At 35.2% G+C, this 19,509-nt stretch overlaps 1 non-coding gene across 1 annotated transcript; it reads left to right on the top strand.

The window, feature by feature from the left end:
- Nucleotides 1-18,986: 18,986 nt before the first annotated feature.
- On the top strand, nt 18,987-19,093 carry LOC141722061 (small nucleolar RNA R71). The gene has a single exon (XR_012575094.1). It is a non-coding gene; the product is annotated as a small nucleolar RNA R71 (small nucleolar RNA).
- The last annotated feature ends 416 nt before the right edge of the window (nt 19,094-19,509 follow it).

Raw genomic sequence — 19,509 nt, 5'->3', positions numbered from 1 at the left:
CCTTTTTGGCATCATCACCAAGCAGTAGAGAAAGAATCAACTCCATTGAATTCCGTACTTCAGTAAGTTGATTAGACATTTGAGCTTGATGAGCTTCCAATCTAGTTTGACTGGCTTCAATTGCAGTTTGTCTGGTAACTATTGGTGAAATTTGTTTCTGAATTTCCTGATGAGTAAGAACCTGTGAAGCAATCAATGATTCATTAATCTGAATGATTTGAGTAGTTGTTACTTAATGAGCTGTATGTAAGGATCTGACAACTAAATTAGATGCTTTCACATGATTTAGCACATCAGGATTTGTAATCTTCTATTCTGCTGTTTCCAGATGTTCAATTGCACATGTTCTGGGAATAGGATATGTATTATCTTTCCAATAAGCATTCCAGAGATTATTAGAATAATACTGCTTCTTCTTAGCATCCAACTCTTTCATTTTCTGTTGTCTCACATGCATAGCCATATCTTCAGGAAATAAAAGATCAACCTCAATATCTAACATAGCATTAGATACATGACTTTCTTTACCATCATTAGATTCTTCGATAGCAGCTGGATCTTGCACTAATTTCTGAACTTTTTCATCAGCTTCAGTATGCAGAATAGAATGAGAAATTGATCCAGTGGCTTTAGAAGCTTCAACACCTTCAGTAGTCTTCTCCACATCTTCAAGTATTGTAGATAAATGAATTGAAGCTTCAAAAGTAACTTGCAGGAGTTCAAGTCCTATAGAATGCTGTGGTGATTCTGAAATGGATGAATCTTTATGAATGGACTATTTTTTAACAAAAATAGGGATTATCTCATGTGATGGAATAATAGAATGTATGGACTGGAAGAAAGTATCAGTACTTAGACTTGCAGGGAGATTAATAGCCTTTGATACATCAGAGTTTTCCAGAGATTCAACAGACTGCTGTTCAGCATCTGTTCCTTTAGTACTCTTAGCATCTGCAAACATATAACAAATAAAACTTAATCTCTCTATTCTTTTAAAGTAGTCTCACTACTCCTGACACCACACATCTCATGACTTTTAATAGTCAGAGCTTCCTCACAAGGATTACTAAATCATATCTCATCTACCTCTCCTTTTGCCAGGAAGGATCCTGCCTCTCTTAAATTCTGTTTGCCTCTCAATCTTTTCACACATCTCACAGAAAAAGGCTCAAAAAGATTGTTCTACAGAAATAAGAGGTGGCTAAAGAAGGGTGATCTGTGATCATACAACTAGAGGTAGTTTTTAAATAAGGTCTAGATGTAATCATATCAACAGGATTTATATTATGAAAAGTATACTATAAATGCTAAAAGAACTAAATAAATATTTTAAATAAATGCTGATAAAGTAATACCAGTATTTATACCTTGTGATTTCATAATTAGACTCACAGTAGACACTGTGGTTATGACAGTTGTTGTTCATCAATAATGAGAACCTCCATTTAAATCAGAGAGGATTTGATCAGGTTACTGTCATGTACCATGATCTAAAACCTTTGTTCTTCTTGCAAAGAACCAACACTTGAATATGTTTAATGAAAGCTTATCACAGAGTCTTTAGTAATGGCTGATGAAACCTCTGTGTCTCTATTAGTATCATCAAGATCTACCTCAGCAAGTGTAGTCTCTAACCAACTAAATGTTGTTTCTGAGTGGTGAACATAATTCAAGAATTACAACACTTGATTTTTGGCAACATTTGAGAAAATAATTCAAGTGTTTCAGTTGTAAGAAGAAATTTAAGATGTAAGATATATGAAATTTAAGATTCAGTGTGGACAACTTTCTTGATAAGAAAAAGAAACTTTCAAAAGATTTTGAAATGTAAGAAACACTCAAAGATTATAACTCTTAGTAATTAAGAATTAAATCTTCCTTAAATTTCCTTCTTAAACAACATTTACTTCCTGTAGTGTTCAATCTGTAATATAGTGATCATATAAAACTTAAACATAGATGTAACGCCCCCAAATCCGGGATCAGAGGATTTGGTCGTCACTATAAAACTTGAATCCAAATTAACCTGTTTCATTAATAAACAAATGCCAGCGGAAGATATTTAGCATAAATGACCCCAAACTAATCTAAGATCTTTTAAGGTTACAGTTCTAGAAAAAAGATATCCAAATTCCACAAATAAATTTTTCACTTTCTTTTGAAACTCTTTTCAACAATTTTCAATCTCAAAGCTAAATTCCCTAGTATAACTTCGAAAAGAAGTACACTAGGCCCAATTAAGATATACAACTATAATATAATATAATATAAATAACTTTACACAATAAAATTTACACTAGCCCACAAACCCTGGACCAACCACCTTCCAATAACTTTTTCTTTGCTTCCTCGAATTTCGCAGCTAAATAGTGCAAGTTAATCCTCACTGGAGGTTAAATTTGAAAACATGCAAGTATGAGCGAAAGAAATGCCCAGAAAGATTATTATAGCGAATATAAGGTCATTTTTATATAAAACTGACATCTGCATTAGAGCAGAACATTTAAAATTATAATTACTGAATCATAAAATTTTAGTTGAGGAATCCCATAATTGATTCCTTAATTGTATTCAAAACCATTTTGATATTTTTGAGCGAAATGCTTCAGTAATACTTTGAATCTTGACAAGAATCAAACTCGTAAAACAGTGTTTACGGAAATATCGTAAACAATAATAACAAGAAACAATGATTATGGATTGAATCATAAACTTTACTCAAAACCGAACTCTTCAAATTAATACTTATTTTGCTGTCATATCAAATTAGATATCAATACGAACTTTGATGCTCACAACACCCATACTGAAGTCAACATCAATCATCTATACTAATACCACCTTTGATATTTAACAACAACGTAAGTATCAGCATAAATCAGAATCTGAATCAAAACTGCATTTCACCATTATTCCAAAGGGAAACAGTTGATAAATCATTTATTCTATGTATATCAAAAATGACATGATAATTTAGATTAGGATCATTCTCCGACGGACGTACTATCACATGCTAATCATCCCGTGTGATAGCACAAGGTCATGATTCGTAGAAACGTGACCCCAAAAACACGTGTACTCAAACAAAAGGCCATATACCTGCCTGTGGCAAAAATTGTGTCATAATATTACATATGGCACTTAGAAATAGCCCTCCGCTAGACCGTCCGTCCCGGTCACTTACGCAATTATGATCTAATCTTAAAACCTTTTATTGAAATGGGGTCATAATAATCGACACCCGAAATAATTTTATTCCCCCAATTCTTGGGTAGGAATATTCGCAACCAAATCACTTTTCTCAAAATCCAAAACATTTATAAATCCGATAATTGGATAAGTAAAATCACTTTACTATTCTGAACATAAAATAGCAGATGAGTATTTGCATAAACAGAATTATTTAATTCAGCGATATGTAAAACATTTATCTATTTTGAGTTGAGAATAGGGAAATCAATACTTGCATAATAGGATTCAAGATAAATATCACTTGAACAATAAGTGATGATAGAAATACTTGCCTTCGGGTTTTTAGCAGTTAGTCACACTCGTATAAACGCAATTATCTCAGTCTGGCATCTCAATGCATCCCCGCTTTTACTTCGCTAAATCTCTGATCTGCTGCTCATATAGTGTTGCAACCCATTATTCCATGCAATTCAACTCTAGCCTACATCCATTCCACCTGGTCCTGATCGTCTTGAAATATTCGCATCTATAATTAAAAGATCACACTTTAATCATCTAATCGATAATTACTACCCATTACTACCCATTTCTGAACCAAATTCAAAGGTTAAATAATCAAATTAAAGTTGAGAACATCTATAATCAATTCCAATCATTCAAACCATCAATCAAATAAGAATCACTTTATAAAAATCGAAATTAAATTCGACTAAAACCATGAACTCGAGATATATACTCACGTAATCAAAACATACAAATTTATGCATAAATCGATTCCAAAAGTCAAGGCAAAGCTGTTTATATCCTCAAAATCAATCACAAATCATCACAAATTAAGAACACAATTTGAACTAAAACCAAGAAAAATGAATTTGTAAAGGAGTAAACCTTTGTTGATGAAATTGGTATCAAAAGGAAGGGCTCTTCAAGAGCTTCGTTTCGGTTATTCATACATCAAAAATGGATTACTGAGGCTCCTGGAATCATCAATCAAAGATCAAGAACAAAATTTAACCCCCACTTTTGTTCTTAAATTTTAGGATTTTTCTGAAATTTTTTATAAAAATTATGAATAAATAAATAAATAAATGGCTGGTATTTATATTTTTACAGAAATTATATCCCAAAATAAATTAAGGGTGTTTTTATCCCCTAATTAAAATAAATAGGCCCCAAAATTATAATTACGGGGAATAATTTTAAAAACAGTAAAATATAAAGTTCGGATCAAAATTCCCCAAAAATAGCGAATAATTCAAAAATGCAGAAATACTGGGTATTTTAAATACGAATGATTTTATAAAAATAAAAACATGTATTTTGTGGGGTTTGACATCCCGGTGGGGTCCTGGTCCGTTTATTTCTGAAAAGCAAAAATGATACTTAAATTAACCGAAAAACCCAAACACGTATAACATACATTCACCCACATACAACGAGTAACGCAAGTAAACACGCGTCCAAATTACGGATCGATTCACAAATACATCTTAAACACGTAACAAATATCCTATTGGATCATACCGGATCCAAAAATAGATTACTTGGCCGCTAAGTAACTATAAAAATGATACAATTAATACAAAAATTGGATAATTATCAAAATCAAACTTCTTATAGAACACCCTATGAGAAAATAATGTAAAAATATCTCGTTTTTCGAGAATACGGGTTTTGTTGTTTTATTAAAACGATTATTGTATCGAAAATTTTACGCTGGGACGCGTACGGGTCAAACCGTAATCCGGATCGAAAAAGTCAAAACACGGAAAATATCTGGAATTACCAGGTTAGGTTAGGAAGGAGTTTTTGGAAGAGTTTCGGGTTGTAAAAACGCAAAAACAGTTGAAGTCGGATGATTCCCAGCTTTATAAAACAGTTTTATAATTACTCAAAAATTAATTTATAAATCCATAAATCATTATAAAATCATATAACAGTCCAAAAATTACAAGAAAAATACCTTAATTATCTATATTTTATTCTGAACATATAAAAAATTCAAATACTCAAATAATATCATATATAAACATCCAAAGCATCAACTCTAATTAATAGATAATTCCCTAAAATTCACATAAAATCACATAAACAATTCTAAATAATAATAATAATAAGATTTGAAAATATGGGATATTACAATCTACCACCCTTATAAGGATTCCGTCCTCGGAATCAGCAGAAGAAAGCACTAAGGGATCTTCTAGCCAACTTTCCAATCTTGCATAAACAACTTTTCTTAAATCTCAAATAAAGCTTGGAGTCCTTGTATAACATAATGATCACGGTAGCTCCACTCCGCACCGTTGTTCCTTCCACATACCATTTGACCAATTTCTCAAGAAAATCACCTTTACTGATTGCGAGAAAGAAGAATAGAGAGAACGACAGAGAGAAAGAAAATAAAGAGAGATAGAGAGAGAGATAAAGGAACAGATTGACTTCGTTATAGGCCACCAATATTTTGAATCGCATTGCAATCCACTGTTGCCATTGGTAATTTCATCAAAAAAAATTTTTACTTTCCATTGACCTGGATAACTCATCTCAACTTGATTGGCATACCTTCGAGTATTTGAAATAATAAAATTATGGAAGTTCAAAGAGAAAAGAATTTTATATCATACCGGATATCCCACAATTGGGGTTAGCCAAAATCTGAATTTAGGAGAAAGTTTGTTGAAATGAAAGAATAACTGAGAGATAAATATGATCAAATGAACTTGATATTGGGTGTCCAAATCAAGACACTACTAAAGGTTGTTAACCTTCTTGTATTCACAATACACACAAGTGATGGCCTCTCATCCAACTCTTATCACACAGACAGGTATACCTTGTGTCCCATATAGTTAGGGTTGTTCATCTCAGTCAGAATAAAAGAATATCAAAGGAATCCAAAATCAAATGAATAAAACTGAAAAGATTTCAAAGCTGATATTTCTGGAGAAAAATGAAATCTAGAAAACAAGATTCTGGAACAAAATGATTAAATGAGTGTTAGGGAATATATCCTCTAACATATACCTCTTTTGAAATAGGTCAAAAGAAATTATAAAAAGAGAAGGTATTGCCAAAGTCTTAATATTTATCTTCTATCTGAACTCTTTCTGTTGACTCGTCGTCCGATTCTAGACACTTATTCACGTTCCAAAGATATCGATAATCTTCATCGTCATCAAAACGTAGTCTCGGAAAATTCCACAATAGAAGTTTGCAGCTTCCCGGAGTTCCATCCAGCTAGACACAACCATCTCGAACGAACACGCCTATCTTAACTTACTCGTTGGTACTATATCCGATAGTCCAATAGGAACTCGATATGAGCTCAAACGTCCTCACATAGCTATACACATTCCTAAACACTCTCGTTTCTAGTTTACTATAACCTCAGCTCTGATACAAACCTGTAACTCCCCCAAATCCGGGGTCAGAGGATTTGGTCGTCACAATAAAACTTCAATCCAAATTAACATGTTTAATTAATAAACAAATGCCAGCGGAAGATATTTAGCATAAATGACCCCAAACTAATCCAAGATCTTTTAAGGTTACAGTTCTAGAAACAAGATATCCAAATTCCAAAAATAAATTTTTCACTTTCTTTTGAAACTCTTTTCAACAATTCTCAATCTCAAAGCTAAACTCCCTAGTATAACTTCGAAAAGAAGTATACTAGGCGGATTTAAAATATACAACTATAATATAATATAATATAAACAACTTTACACAATAAAACTTGCACTAGCCCGCAAACCCTGGACCAACCACCTTCCAAGAGCTTTTTATTTGCTTCCTCGAATTTCGCAGCTAAACAGTGCAAGCTAATCCTCACTGGAGGTTAAAGTTAAAAACATGCAAGTATGAGCGAAAGAAATGCTCAGCAAGATCATTATAGCGAATATAGGGTCGTTTATAAAATCGGCATCTGCATTAGAGCAGAACATTTATAATTATAATTGCTGAATCATAAAATTTTAGTTGAGGAAACCCATAATTGATTCCTTAATTGTATTCAAAACCATTTTGATATTTTTGAGCGAAATGCTTCAGCAATACTTTGAATCTTGACGAGAATCAAACTCGTAAAACAGTGTTTACGGAAATATCGTAAACAATAATAACAAGAAACAATGATTATGGATTGAATCATAAACTTTACTCAAAACTGAACTATTCAAATTAATACTTATTTTGCTGTCATATCAAATTAGATATCAATACGAACTTTGATGCTCACAACACCCATACTGAAGTCAACATCAATCATCTATACTAATACCACCTTTGATATTTAACAACAACGTAAGTATCAGCATAAATTAGAATCTGAATCAAAACCGTATTTCACCATTATTGCAAAGGGAAACAGTTGATAAATCATTTATTCTGTGTATATCAAAAATGATATGATAATTTAGATTAGGATCATTCTCCGACGGACGTACTATCACATGCTAATCAGCCCGTGTGATAGCATAAGGTCAGGATTCGTAGAAACGTGACCCCAAAAACACGTGTACTCAAACAAAAGGCAATATACCTACCTGTGGCAAAAATTGTGTCATAATATTCTATATAGCACTTAGAAATAGCTCTCCGCTGGACCGTCCGTCCCGGTCACTTACGCAATTATGATCTAATCTTAAAACCTTTTATTGAAATGGGGTCATAATAATCGACACCCGAAATAATTTTATTCCCCCAATCTTTGGGTAGGAATATTCGCAACCAAATCACTTTTCTCAAAATCCAAAACATTTATAAATCCGATAATTGGATAAGTAAAATCACTTTACTATTCTGAACATAAAATAGCAGATGAGTATTTGCATAAACAGAATTATTTAATTCAGCGATATGTAAAACATTTATCTATTTTGAGTTGAGAATAGGGAAATCAATACTTGCATAATAAGATTCAAGATAAATATCACTTGAACAATAAGTGATGATAGAAATACTTGCCTTCGGGTTTTTAGCAGTTAGTCACACTCGTATAAACGCAATTATCTCAGTCTGGCATCTCAATGCAGCACCGCTTTTACTTCGCTAAATCTCTGATCTGCTGCTCATATAGTGCTGCAACCCATTATTCCATATAATTCAACTCTAGCCTACATCCATTCCACCTGGTCCTGATTGTCTTGAAATATTCACATCTATAATTAAAAGATCACACTTTAATCATCTAATCGATAATTACTCAACGAACTGCGTGTCAACACCCTATCGTCTACCCATACGATAGCCCACACATACCTATAATAGACAAACACAGGACTCTTGACTCACATATGTACATAATTCACATAGCATGTAAGCACGTAATTCACGTATCACATAATTCATATAACACATGCCTCGGTTCGTCAAAAGGGTCGACTCGGTGTGTTTAAAACTCAAATTGGGTCAAAAATATGATTTATCGATCAATAATCGACTCAGAATGATTCGTAAAACAAGCGACCTTTCGAAACAAAAGGATTTGGGTCTCAAAAGTATTTTTATTAAAAGCGGAATATTTTTCTGAGTCTGTACGCGTTCGTTTCGTATTAAACGGACGAACGGTTGATTTATTATGAATTTTTGAACATTTTTCGGAATTAAAACGGGTCTCCATATCGTTTTATAATTAAATAATAGGGCCTCTACACCCGAAAATAATTTTATAAGAATTATCGAGCCTGGAAAATAATTTAAAATAATATTTTAAAGCTCGAAACTATTTTTCAGAATTTTTAAATCAAAATAAATAATTAAATCTAATTAAATAATCAATTAAAATTAATTAATAACTAATTAAATTAATTAATCAATTAATATTTAAATTAATTGACTAATCAAATAATTAATTATTAACTGAAATTAATTAATTAAATAATTTAGATTTATTTTAGAATTAAAAATAATTTTTAGAATAATTAAATAATAAATTTTCGAAATTAAAAATAATTAAAAACAATTTTTAAAATTAAAATAATGAATTTTGAAATACATTTAAATCAGAAAAGGCAGAAACAAAATTGGGAATGGGGGTTAGGGTTTTGAAGAATCAAAACCAGGTCGGGTTTTAAAATGAAATCGGGTCATTAAGAACGGGTCCGGGTCGGTATGAACACCGACCGGATTCTGGGGAACAAGCCCAGTTTCCGGCGTGGGTTCACCGACTCCGGTGACCTCCGTTCAACGCCCAAACACAATCGAAATCAACAGGTTTTGGAACGTTTTTGCTCCTTGTAATTCAACAGCACGACTGCAAACATCAGCCGCCCGAATCAATGATCCAATCGTCGATTCCGACGATCTGCAGCCCGCTGCCGGCAACAAGTCTGGCCAAACTCCATTACTACCCATTTCTGAACCAAATTCAAAGGTTAAATAATCGAATTAAAGCTGAGAACACCTATAATCAATTCCAATCATTCAAACCATCAATCAAACAAGAATCACTTCATAAAAATCGAAATTAAATTCGACTAAAACCATGAACTCGAGATATATACTCATGTAATCAAAACATACAAATTTATGCATAAATCGATTCCAAAAGTCAAGGAAAAGCTGTTTATATCCTCATAATCAATCACAAATCATCACAAATTAAGAAGACAATTCGAACTAAAACCAAGAAAAACGAATTTGTAAAGGAGTAAACCTATTGTTAGGTCACACACACTGTAGAGGGGGTGAATACAGTGTATAGCACAATCAAATCGAATTCTAATAACACAAGTAACAGAAAACAGACTTTATTCAAAGCAATAAACTCTGTTACAGTATGGAACTGTCCTCTCTCAGTGATGAAAAAATATCACGAGACCTTCTAGGGTTACAATGAATAATATTCTCGATAATGATAACACTTATAGTGTAAACCCTATGTCTGTATTTATATACTACACAATTACAAGATAATCGCTAATTGATATGGAATATAATTCTGCTTCCTAAAATATATCAATCAGATATCTTTTCTTCCAAGTATTCTATTCTTCATAGAATTCCTTCTTCATGCATATCTCTTCTTACGTTTGTCTTGATCTTCTTTACCTTTCAATCAGCCGCCTTCCTTATCTGAACGTTTCCTTTAAGTCCTGATATTATCTTCTGATAAATATCTCCTTAACCTTAAGTACAGATAACATAAGTTCTGACTTCAGTACAAGTGCTGATTTCAGTTAAGTACTAATTTGTCCTGTTTAAGTAAGATCTGAAAACTAAACATAAATCATATTAGTCATGACATTATCAAATATATCTAACACCTATGTTGATGAAATTGGTATCAAAAGGAAGGGCTCTTCAAGAGCTTCGTTTCGGTTATTCATACATCAAAAACGGATTACCGAGGCTCCTGGAATTATCAATCAAAGATTAAGAACAAAATTTCACCCCCACTTTTGTTCTTGAATTTTAGGATTTTTCTAAAAATTTTTATAAAAATTCTGAATAAATAAATGGTTGGTATTTATATTTTTACAGAAATTATATCCCAAAATAAATTAAGGATGTTTTTATCCCTTAACTAAAATAAATAGGACCCAAAATAATAATTACGGGGAATAATTTTAAAAACAGTAAAATATAAAGTTCGGATCAAAATTCCCCAAAAATAGCGAATAATTCAAAAATGCAGAAATACTGGGTATTTTAAATATGAATGATTTTATAAAAATAAAAACATGTATTTTGTGGGGTTTGACATCCCGGTGGGGTCCTGGTCCGTTTATTTTCGAAAAACAAAAAAGATACTTAAATTAACCGAAAACCCCGAACACGTATAACATACATTCACCCACATACAACGAGTAACGCAAGTAAACACACGTCCAAATTACGGATCGATTCATAAATATATCTTAAACACGTAACAAGTATCCTATTGGATCATATCGGATCCAAAAATAGATTACTTAGCCGCTAAATAACTATAAAAACGATATAATTAATACCAAAATTGGATAATTATCAAAACCAAACTTCTTATAGAACACTCTATGAGAAAATAATGTAAAAATATCCCGTCTTGCAGTCCTTAAAGTTTTTTCAATTTTAACTACTGATAACAACTTCAGTCTGTATTCATATCAGAATTTGAGCAGTTGTAGATCTTGACTTGGCTTCACTTTCTGATCTCTCTGATGTCAGGAGTTGTTCTGAGATAGTTCTTTAACAAACATCTTTCAGCATATCTGAGTTCATCAATCATCCTCCTTTTAGCATCTTTAAGTTCTGCAGAATCTTCACCAGTTTGAAAGATAGCAGCCCTGAGATCATTAATTCTAGCTTTCCTTATATCCTGATCCAGTCTGATCAAATATGCCTTGTCAGACTCAAGATTGAATTCTACAGCCTTATAACCCAGAAATGTAGTTATAGTCTTAGCAGAGTTAGGCTTCATTTCAACAATATCACCCTTGTGATCTCTGTACTTTGGAAGATATATGTTGTCAGACTTTACAGAATAAAGCCTTTTCTGTCTCTGAATTTGATTCTTCAAATAGTTTTCAGCACTTTCCGTTATTCTGTCATTCACTTGAAGTAAGAATAATACATGTTCCAATTCTTCAAAGTACTTCAGTGGAATAGCATTTTCCCTTATATGATAAACCCTACCAACTGTCACGAAGTACAACAAGATGTGTTCTTTCAAGTAGGTATGGTAAACCATCTATACAGATTCTAGTTGATTCAATCTTTCAGGAGTTGCTCCAATACCTGGTTCACTTAAGGAAGTTGGATCATTGGTTTTGTTCTGTACTCTTCTTTCATCAGCACTATCCAATCCAGATTTATCTCTTGCTTCCTTTCCCGTAACCACTCTTGCTTCAAAACCACTTGATGCAGTCTTCAAAGGTTGAGTCTGTTTGGCTTTGGTGAATCCTGGTAGGAGTAACTTTGAGGGTTTAACATGAGCAATGTCAGAGGTTTCCTTTTCCTTATCTTCTGATATCAAGTCAACTTGAGCTATGTCAGAGGTTACTTGCTTCTTTGTAATATCAGAACTAACTATCTCTTGACTCTGAACTACTTGAGTCATGTCAGAGGTTGTCTTAAAAATCCTCCTTGAAGTCAGAGTAAGATCAGCATCTTCAACAGTAATTTCTTCATCCACAGGAGGCACATAAACCTTTATAGGTTCACCAACTTTTTCTTTGCCCTTGGACCTTGGATCTATCTGCAATTGTGATTTAGCCTTGGTTGTCTCAACATTTGTCCTTTCTCTTATCACAATGCCTTTGGCCTTAGGAAGTTTCTTTTTACCAACAGAAGTTTCAGATTTAGAATTGACTTTTTCTGACTTAAGTCTAGCTTCTTCTTCCATCAGATTCTCAAAGTCCATTCCTGGATTTTCCTTCAGAAATAACTGTCTTGAAATATCTTCATCAAGATTCAAAAGTTCATCATAACTTATTCTTTTACTAGTATCAGAAGTAATTCTTTTTCCAGTATCAGAACTTGTTCTATGACTTGTAGCTTCAGCTCTTCTTGATAAGAAACCACTACCTTGACCATGACCTCCACCCATTCCAGAGTTTCCCTGGTCATCTTTTTCATCATCCTTCCCCTTCAGTGTCTTAACAGTTTTGCATTTGGACTTAATTACCTTCTCCCCCTTTTTGGCATCAGCAGGTAAGAGAAGAGAGACAAGCAATTCCACTGAGGATTGGATTTCATTGAGTTGAGATTGCTGAGAAGCTTGATTTTTCAAAATTTCATCAATCTGAGACTGTTGCTTCTCTTGGGTCTTCTCAATGTAAGCAACTCTGTCAAAGGTAGGTTTGAAAAAGTTTTTCTTGTCCAGCTTGACAAGTGCATCTTGCTGCATTAAGAGTTCTTGAACCCTGTTCAACTTGTCCTGAGTAACAGACTGTTGACCTTGAAGGTGCCTTGTGGTAAGGGCAGTAACTCTTAGCTGTGTCTTGAAATCTTCATTAACTAAGAACTCATCAGCTTTTGCAAGATGCTCAGCAATAATCTTTTCAGATGGAACAAAAGTAACTTTGTTCCATTCCTTAGTCCACTCCTATCCTCTAGGAGTTTCACTCCAAGGTACTGGTGCTTCTCCTCGAACAAACTTCTTGACTAGTTCAGATTTAGAAACAGTCTGTTGAGGTGCATGTCCTGAAGGACCAGCTTCATCAGCATCTGCATTTATAGCAGCATCACCAGTATCATCAGCATTTGCAGCATCAGAACTGACAGAATCAGCATCTTCTGTTAAAAGAACAATATGAGAAGCAATTGAGACTTCAACATCCTCCTCTAAGTGCTGATCTGCTTCCAAGTTCTGATCAACATCCATAGTCTGATGTTCACCTATATTCTGATCATCAACATCTAGATGCAGAGAAGGTGTTGCAGACAATTCTGGAGTTTCATTAGCATCAGTAAGTGGTGTTATTGATGGATTTATTGCTGTTGGAGCTTCTAAATAGAGAACCTCAGGCACAACTAGATTGTGAATATCAATTTCAGCACTTGTGCCTGGGTCTTCAGTAGATACTGGGTCATGTACATGAGACACAGGTGGTGTAGATGCTTTATCTGTAGCAGTAGCTTCATGAGTTGGTGACAATGAAGATGGAGATGCAGTAGCTCCAACAAAGTCTGGCTCTTTTTAGATCAGAGATTCCTGATCTCCTTCCTTAGCTGCTGCTTCCTCATCATCTGAAGCTGGCCTGTGAGCTCTCTATTTCTTTCTTTTCTTTGAAGGTGTAGGTTCCTTGGGAGTTTCAGCATAAGACATTCTTCTAAGCTTTTTGAGAAGCTTAGATCCCCCAATTCCAGTATCCTTCTGAGAAGTGACCTTCTCAGCATCTTGTATAACAGGTTCTGATACAGGAACCTGTTCCTCACTATCTGACTCATCTCTCAGAACAAACTTCCTTCTCTTCTGCGTTGTCTGAGGTACAGTCTTTGTCCTCTTGGGCTTGGAAGATGAAGGCTTCACAGTATGTGCTGATGATGAAGGTTGAGTAGATTGAGGTGTATGTGTGGTATGTTCTGATGGTTGTTGTTAGGGCGAAAACACGCGCTAATATTCACGCAAGTATACGCGTTCGCAAGTAGTATAAGATATAAATCAGATTCGTTCCCACAGAGACTAGTTTAGGTTAAGTTCAATTTATGCACCTATGCAACAATGTATGGTTATCGCTCAATGCTAAGACAAATAACAAATTGGGTTTTTATTAAACTAAGAGATTATATTAAATAACATTAACTAAGAGAATTGAGGTTGAATTACTATATATGACAAACATGGGATCCTAACTTCATTACTACTTCATTCAATAGCCTTATTGTTTTTAACCTTAGCATGTGATGGTGATGACACTAATCAGATAACACGAAACTGATAAAAGCCAACTTTCATTGCACGATTACCATTCTACCAGACATCCACAAAAGAGATAGAAGCTGAATAGGCACCAATTATATTGAGACCCTATATGTCTATAGAATTTGACAACATAACGGTTTAAGAACAAGTTATCTATCTTGATTACATAGGGTAAGTAAAACGGTTAGAGTTACCTACGAATCATGCATACAATACATGAACCTATGCTAGCATGGCAAGTTCTAAACCTCTATATTCACTGTCGCTTCAATAGAGATTAACACGCTATCTTATATGTTAGCTATGCACATAAGACGAATAAGCACAACCATACTAGGATATCAATCAATCACCACACACCAAGATATCGAAACAATTAACTATTGAAATCCATAAGTAAATCCGCTAGAATCCCATGACAACGATTAGTCCATAATCGAACTCATCGTCACCATGGGTTCCAATGAAAGCATGGTATAAAACAAGGTCTTAATTAACAAAATAATACTCAAAGTACGAATAAACGAGATCTAGGTTCAACAAAAACGAAAACGAGCATCCAAAGTTACAACTAATTCAAAGAATCACAAGTTGAAAATAAGATCTTCTTTTTCGGAGTTGTTCTGTGCTTCTAGGTCTTCTCCTTGGTATCCCAATCTTCCCGGATGATGAAAACCCTTTTTTTTAAGTATATATACGCCCCTAGTGGACCTGGGCCCTTAAAATCGTCAAATTCTACTCAAAAAAGGCTTTTTCAGCGAAATCAGCGACCAGCCGCGCCCTGAGCGGGCGCTCAGCTACTGACTAGGAAAAATATTCTGATGAATCTTGTTTTGGCCATAACTTGAGTTCTACTCGTCAGAATTAGGCGATTCAACTGCCCACGCGAAGCTATTGAGATTCTCTACAACTTGAAAATGGCCTTGGCTTCCAATTCTGATTACTTTTCATCATATTTCCTTTAAAAGCTCTTTTCTTCATATAACTGATACCTGAAATACATTAACACAAAAACACATCAAAATACCAACAACTTGAGTCCAAAACACCAATTTAAGCTTGTAATAAAGCATTCCAAGTGGATATAAAATCCACTTATCACACCCCCAAACTTGAATCGATGCTTGTCCTCAAGCATAAACAGACTCAAAACTACAAAACAAACCTAATGCATGAATGCAACTATGTGAATGCAACTAAATGATAATGCAATCGATCCCCTCAGAATAACCATAACCAAATGAATAAGCCAATGCCTCTAAGAATGCAATAACTTGAAACAGAGTTTGAATAAATCCCACAAACCAACTCACAAACCAGAAACGTGCGTATGTGGATGCTTAACAGATATACTCTCGATACTAGATCAATAACCCTAACTTATCTATCATTGAAACAATCAAAAGTTTATAAACAGAATAGACAATAAACGCATTATGACTCACAACACCTCCTTTCTACTAGAGTTATACAAGGATTCACACTATTATTGAACACATAGCAAAGATGCTTATTTGATCGTGCAATGAATGAGGTCCCAAAAGACTTATACAATAATACCCATGTAGCGAGCGTTAGGTTAGTGGATCCCAGACTATAAAAGCCTTAGGTCACTAGGCACAAAGTCCCCTAAAACTTAATAACTCGAGTATGAAAGAGCTCACTCTTGATCAATTATGCATAAACACATACTTTTTTTTTCTTTTTTTTCTCTTTTTTTCTTTTTTTTTTTCTTTTTTTTCAACAATTTCTGAATGAGTGCGTTTCGCTCCATCTCATTCAACCCTAGACTACTCATAAAAATATGAGTCGGCTACTAGCCATTTGACACCTAGCCTTACAACAACTAGCAATGAAATCCAAGTTTTTCTCCAGATAAAAAGAATCAGTGTTTTTACGTCACTACGAGAATATCACAAATTCTAAATATAACCAAGTGATTAAATCTCAACAACAAACAAGTATGATCATGATCTAGATCAAAAGCAACCCTATAAGACTTTGTGAAAATATTTGTTTCTGGCATGCAAATCAATTCATTAGGACTTAAACATCCCTCTATTCGTCATCACCACACTGAAATCAACATCAACTTATCAAATATCATAGTTCATCTTAAGGGATCATGCTAAATATGCATGCAAATGCAACTATATGAAATTACATAAAAATAAACAAATATGTCCTAAATGAACAATCATACAAAAATATGAATGAACTACAACTAAACATGCAACATGAATCTATATGGACACACACTACTAATCCTTACATTATCACCCCCAAACTTAAAATTTTTAATGTCCTCATTGAAGGCAATAATAAGGATTTCAGGCATACCTAATTAGCGGGAGATTCACCCTCGTCGGGTGGAGGATCAGGTGGCCAATCAACCTCGCCACTAATGTCTTGGAAAATAGTACCGAAAGCGTGTGTATCTTCAGCAAAATGACGGTGAATGTCGTGCATGGCCTCCATACGCCTAATTACTCGCCTGTACTGCTCGTCACCAACACCATTCCTATCAACTACCTGCTGCACATGAGAAGAACCCTCTATAGGCACTGGAGGATCCGTTCGGCTACCCTCTACATCATCAAAGATATATCCCAACCCCTTGTCAGGGGGTGCACCTAAGAATGAATAACTCAAGTGATTTGGTAGTGGGTTGAGCTCAAGTGTAGGAGCATCTCCAATAGATGACTCGAGACGATCCTGAGAAATTTTCAGCTCTGCTAACCCAAGAGAATCGAATGGCACATCCAACTTCCTCTTCCATAGAGGTGCATTCAAAACCTGAATTTGCTCTACTTTAAAGCACTCCTCTTTAGTTGTGGGTAATTTTATTTCCTTGAACACATTGAAAGTGACCTTCTGATCATGAACCTTCATCGTAAGCTCTCCTTTTTGCACATCGATCATAGTTCGGCCTGTAGCCAAGAATGGTCTTCCCAAGATAATGGGAATCTTCTTATCTTCCTCGAAATCAAGAATTATAAAGTCAGCAGGGAAGAAGAGTTTATCCACCTTGACCAAGACATCCTCCACTATACCTCGTGGATAAGCGATGGAACGGTCAGCTAGTTGTAATGACATGTATGTTGGTTTCGGATCAGGCAGACCAAGCTTCTTGAAGATAGATAAGGGCATCAGATTGATGCTAGCTCCTAAATCACATAAACACTTATCGAACGACAAGTTTCCGATGGTGCAAGGAATAGTGAAGCTTCCAGGATCTTTAACCTTCGGAGGCAACTTCTGTTGCAGCACGGCACTGCATTCCTCGGTTAGAGCAACGGTCTCTAAGTCATCGAGCTTCACTTTCTGAGAGAGAATACCTTTTATAAACCTCGCATAGCTAGGCATCTGTTCAAGAGCTTCAGCGAAAGGTATGTTGATATGAAGTTTCTTGAACACCTCCAAAAACTTCTCAAACTGCTTATCCGAATTTTTCTTCTGCGGCCTCTTTGGAAAAGGAGGTGGAGGATAGATCTGTTTCTCCCCTGTATTACCCTCAGGAGGAGTGTGTTCCATAGTAGTCTTCCTTGGTTCCACCTCTACTTCCTTCTGCACATCTTCTTCAGCCACAACTGCATTTTCTGAATCTTGAGATTTTTCAGGCTCTTCGTCTTGCTGAATTTGGGGGCTTGCGACCTTTCCAGACCTTAAGGTGATGGCGTTCACATGTTCTTCAACTTCCCTCTTTCCTGGATTGGCTTCTGTATCACTAGGAAGCGTTCCTGGTGGTCGATTCAATAAGGCATTAGCAATTTGCCCTATTTGGTTCTCCAGAGTCTTGATAGAAACAGCTTGGCTTTGGCATATAGGAGCCTGGTTTTTGCACATAAGCCTCAACTCCTCTAATTCAGATTTTTCATTCGAAGATAGACCTGCATCATGAGTTTGTTGTTGAAGTTGGAGTTGTTGTTGAAAACCAAGAGAGTTGAACAGCTTATTTCCAAACGGCTGGAACGGCTGTTGCATCACATTCTGATTGTTGCTCCAGCTGAAGTTAGGATGATTCCAGTTATCAGGATGATAAGTGTCTGGAACTGGTTGTTGCGATCTCTGAAAGTTGCTCACAAACTGAGCTGAGTCGCTAGATATAGCGCATTGCTCTGTCACATGCGGACCTGCACACAGCTCACAAACACTAATTATCTGCTTAACACCATAGTTAGCCAGATAATCGATCTTCATAGACAACGCCTTTAGTTGAGCAGTGATAGCCGTAGCTGTATCCACTTCAAGAACTCCTGCTACCTTGCCCTGTGGATATCTCTGGGTTGGATACTGATATTCATTAGCAGCCATCAGTTCAATTAGATCATAAGCTTCCTTATACCTCTTTGCCCATAATGCTCCGCCTGATGCTGCATCGAGCATGGGTCTGGACTGTGCTCCCAACCCATTGTAAAAACAAGTGATGATCATCCAATCAGGAATTCCATGATGAGGACACTTCCTAAGCATCTCCTTGTAGCACTCCCAAGCTTCACTTAGCGATTCTCCTGTTTGCTGCGCAAATTGAGTAATAGCATTCCTGAGTGCAGCTGTCTTCGCCATAGGAAAGAATTTAATAAGAAACTTCTGAGCAAGATCTTCCCAAGTAGTAATCGAACCAGCTGGTAGAGAGTGTAACCAGCTCTTAGCCTTATCCTTCAGAGAGAATGGGAACAGTCTCAGCTTCACAGCATCTTCAGAAACACCATTGAACTTGTAGGTGTCGCATATTTCAATGAAATCCCTAATGTGTGTATTGTGATCTTCCGTTGGAGAACCCTCAAACTGGACTGAAGTCTGTACCCATTGAATTATGTCAGGCTTGATCTCAAAGGTATTAGCTGTGATAGCTGGCCGGACAATGCTAGATTGAATGTCATTGATCTTGGGTTGAGAAAAATCCATCAAGGCTTTCGTTCGTGCTGCTGGATCTCCCATCGTAATGAGTACCTGAAACACAAACA

The sequence above is a fragment of the Apium graveolens genome, chromosome 4 (genome assembly GCF_009905375.1).
Source record: "Apium graveolens cultivar Ventura chromosome 4, ASM990537v1, whole genome shotgun sequence".
NCBI lineage: Eukaryota > Viridiplantae > Streptophyta > Magnoliopsida > Apiales > Apiaceae > Apium > Apium graveolens.
Note: the sequence above shows the minus strand (reverse complement) of the source record. Positions and strands in the feature narration are given on the sequence as shown.